This window comes from Lepisma saccharinum, chromosome 9, assembly GCF_977018435.1.
Source record: "Lepisma saccharinum chromosome 9, izLepSacc3.1, whole genome shotgun sequence".
NCBI lineage: Eukaryota > Metazoa > Arthropoda > Insecta > Zygentoma > Lepismatidae > Lepisma > Lepisma saccharinum.
In genome coordinates this window covers 36,673,830-36,678,185 of record NC_139237.1, presented here as the reverse complement: position 1 = coordinate 36,678,185, position 4,356 = coordinate 36,673,830, and the positions used below count along the sequence as shown (strand labels likewise).

Sequence of the window (4,356 nt, the reverse complement as noted above, 5' to 3'; positions counted from 1 at the left end):
CTGCTTTATCGTGTAATGTAATTTACAAGGATGCAGTACACTTATGCAGTAGAAAAACACCATTGCCTTATAAAAACGACATAAACGTATTTGGTTAAAATATATTTTTAACCAAATTATATTTTCATGCCGCTACAACTCCAAACAGAAAATGTTAATCACTAGAAAAGTAGAAAGTGGATTATCAGATTAGAAGAAAGCCTTATATATAGGGGTGTGCGGGATCCCGAAAAGTCGGAACCGGGATCGGGAAAAAAATTTCCGGCCCGATCTCGACTTCGGGAAATGACTTCCCGACTTTTCGGTATCCCGAGCAGTCTGGAAATACCCAATTGTAATTTTTAAAAGTCGTTAATCCTCGACGTTTTCTACATTTTAAGTGTCTGGATGGTGAAATTTATCGGAAATTGACCAATGAACAACGAAAACGAGAAGAATAGGTAAAGCACCCAGTGTGATGCACATTCACCAACTTACAGTAGATGTTCGAAATGTCTTCCCTCGGTCTCAATGCATTTCTGCACATGGACACTGAAATCATTCTGTGCTGCAATAACTTCTGCCTCACTAATCTGCCTGCATGCAGCAACTATGCGCTCGATCATGTCGTACCGCGTTGTAGGGCGATTTTGGTAAACGATTTCTTTCTTTCGTCCCCAGAGGTAATAATCTAAACATGTTAAGTCTGCGATCACGAAACATTGCATTCACCTGATTCCTCGCTGTCAGCTCAAATTGTGCTGGGCAGCCATCTTGTTGTAGCCACATGTGTGTTCTGATGTGTAAGGGGACGACTTCGAGAACACTGGGTAATTGTTCCTGAAGAAGTGTGCAGTACACAACACCCGTAAGCCTCACTTGAAAAAAATGATGTCCAATTACTCGTCGGCCGATGATTCCACACCACACATTCACAGACCATCTACGTTGATGATCAACCTCTTGCATCCACCGTGGGTTTTCGACGGCCCAGTAATGCATGTTGTGCCGATTTACCTGGCCATCACTTTTAAATGTAGCCTCATCAGATCACAACATTTTGTCAAAGAATCGAACATTTGCATTCACTTGAGTTTGAGACCACATGCAAAAGTCTAGCCTGCTTTGAAAATCAGTTCCGTGTAGCTCTTGATGCAAAGACACGTGGTATGGATGAAATCTGTGCTCCTTTAAAATCCTTCTCACTGTACTTGCGCTAACACCAGAATCACGAGCAACTTGCCTGATACTCACGTGAGGATTGAGATGGAAGGCTGCAAGTACACCAGCAGACCTCTCATCTTGAACAGGCTAAGCAATGCGTTCATGTTTGTGACTGCTAGAAGGCTTAACATTGCCCCTTCTGCGTACACAATTGGCAAGGGTGCGAAAAACATGTCTTGAACGATGTTCCCGATTGGGATACCTTGCAGCATACACACGAGCAGCAGCAGAACTATTTCGTGGGCACTCACCCAACACCATGAGCATATCAAATGCTTCTTCGTTTGTGAAAGGCATTATTAGTTCACATTCAACAATTTGCCACTGCGAATTAAGTACAGGAATGCACACTACCCGCGAGGAATGCACTGTAGAACGTCCTGAGGTACCACACAATGCCTTCGACGATGCAACCGATTGTAACAGACAACGGTGAATGAGACCAAGATTGGAGGGACGAGAAGTGCGTGAAAAAAAAGTGTTGTATGTAAATTGTGGGTTCAACAAGACAATAATATTGTGATTGAAAATAATTAGAGATGTGAGATTGACTAGCTACTCCTCAGTGCATGTCACTGGATAAGACACTATAGAATTGACAACATACTCTTGAAACTTGTCTTAACAGGAGAAAGTAGTTTTTAAAACTGATTTTGACTCACTTTTCTATGGTTGAGCAAGTGTTGGCAACAACTGTTGCCGAACGTAAACCCAACCTTCGCCACATAAAAACTCTAGTTGGCCCAGTGGTTCTGGTTACTTGGGTTCAATCATTGTGTCTACTGTACATTCCACCCCCAGCTGAAGCAATAAAAATCCCCTTCTTTCCCAAAACTTGGGAGCTGTTGACCTTTGATGCAGATGTGGAAGGAATGTGGATGATAATGTCAAACTCACAGATTTTTGAATAAGCGGGAAGGTACATATAAAGAAACTCCCGTATGAAAGAACTTTCTATTGTAGAGAATCTTCTAATTACTTGCTGCTACTTAGAATTTCACACATAAATAAGATGAACGAATGTAGTAGCTGCTGTTCATGTCCTATGAATTCATCCTTCACCAAGTTGTGAGCAAAATAATATTTGCTGTCTACATTTTCACTCTTCACTGCAAAGAAATTATACGTGTACAAAATAATTTTACGTAATGTCAAGGCCCTGATGGCAATGCCAGGAAGGAGCCTCCCCTGGCCCCTGTCTGACTTGGGCTTGACAAGATGGGCATGTAATAATCTAGACGACAATGATAACAGACCCTATGAGAGAGACTTCTGAAAAATCGAGGAGAGACCTAGACATCTGAGATTCTTGATCTCATTCGAGACTTTGGTGTGATATTGAAAATAACATGTAAACCGAATTTACTTTACTGTGCAACTTCCTCAGATAAGTCATTCATTTTGTGCATAATACTTACAGTGCCAGTCCATTCATTGTAATTGTGAATCTGTGGTTTATAATCAGGAAAATATCCAGTTTTCAAGGGCTTGTAGCATCGAAATGAGACATCAAACAAAAAAAACCTCATTAAGAAAAGTTGTTTGTCTTAAAAAGCTCTATACACTGTGGAAGTTTGTATGGTGACTTGTTGTACATGTTGTTTATTCTATATATTTTAAGACTTGAGAAGAGACCATCAACAAGACATTTATAAATGGATTGATTGATTGATTTGGTGTTTTAAGTCCACTTTATGCACAGTAAGGCTAATCGGGACTGGACCTACAGTTTAAAGTGGGATCCGAACCACTTGTGCCTCCACCGGATTTATAAATTTACAAGAGACCAAGAATGAGACATGCATTTACAACTCGAAACGAGACTGAGACTGCCATATCTTGTCTCATCTCATCTTGATGTCACCCCTAGTGGTGATGTTGTGAACTAACCAATCAACACATTCAGGTAATGAAATGAGGCGGCTATCTCACAATACAAAATTGAAAATATATCATACCATTTCAGTATGCTATATAATGTTAAACAAATTATTTACTTATAATCATTATGCACACAGGCCCGTAGCTAGAGGGGGGCAGGGGGAGCAACTGCCCTCCCCCCCTGAGGGCCTGCTCTGCCCCCCCCCCATGAAAAATACAGAACACATTCCTACCTTGAATTCTCACAAATCTTTACAATTATATCATGTGTTACTCTAGCAACATTACAAAGACACTTATTGATTGTGTGATTTATTAGGGTGTATGGGATTCCCTATAATGGTATAATGTCGTATCAGGATTGGGGGGGGGGGATTCCCTTCCAGATTGGACTTCAGGAAATGATTTCACAATTTTCAGTATATAGAACAGTTGTGACATTTTGAGTAGTATTGTATTAAAGGTGCCTAATATGTTTGGATGTTTTTCTTGGATGTGTTGCTATGAACTTTGAATTGCTTAAATTTTTGTATCCCAGGTCTATCTTTTGGTAATAGTGTGGTAGAGAGAGGGAGTGGATATTTGATTTTTGTTACTTTGTGTTGCTTTCCTGCCACTTCCAGCTAATCGCAACAATGAAGGATGACGTGCAATTGATGAAGAGACACTCATAAACAATGTCGCAACTACAGGGGGCATTGTCCCCTCCCCCTGATCTTGGACAGAAGTCCTTTCTAGGGGAAGCAAACATTTAAGTAAAAAACAAGACTAGGAGAATCTAAGAATAGCAGAACAATTGGATACTCATGATGGCATTAGTTTTTACATGTTCCTTGCATTTTTCTACCAGACGGTCAAGGGCACTTGCAAGGGGCACAGAGGGGCAATTCCCCCCTAATTTCAAAAGTTTTACAAATAAAAAACCTTTTCGTAAAATTTTCTTGCTCGCTTCGCTCGCAATATCTGCTGTTCTTATTAAACAGAATGCCATGGTGCCCCATGAAATTATTGCACCCTATTAAAACAATTTATTTCTATGAAACTTATTATGAAATATTAATGATGACACTATAATCCAAGAAGTCATTGATCAATCAAGGGATTCCTACTTGTTTGTCAGGTGTCAAAAAATGTATTTTAACTATAATATAATACAATTCACACAATATTTTGCAAAATGGTTAACGTAACCAGTAGGCAAACGTTATCTGTAGTGATGCAAGAGTCTCCCCTTTTAAAGAAATAAGAGTCCATGGTGGACTAAGGGACCCA

At 40.0% G+C, this 4,356-nt stretch overlaps 1 protein-coding gene across 3 annotated transcripts in view; it reads left to right on the top strand.

The window, feature by feature from the left end:
- Positions 1-537: 537 nt before the first annotated feature.
- Positions 538-4,356, top strand: part of LOC145992006 (stereocilin-like) — a 50,217-nt gene continuing 46,398 nt past the window's right edge. For all 3 annotated transcript variants that reach the window (XM_083128014.1, XM_083128013.1, XM_083128015.1), the window contains exon 1: positions 538-662. The gene's annotated coding sequence lies outside the window, so the exon portion shown is untranslated. The remainder of the gene's footprint in view (positions 663-4,356) is intronic.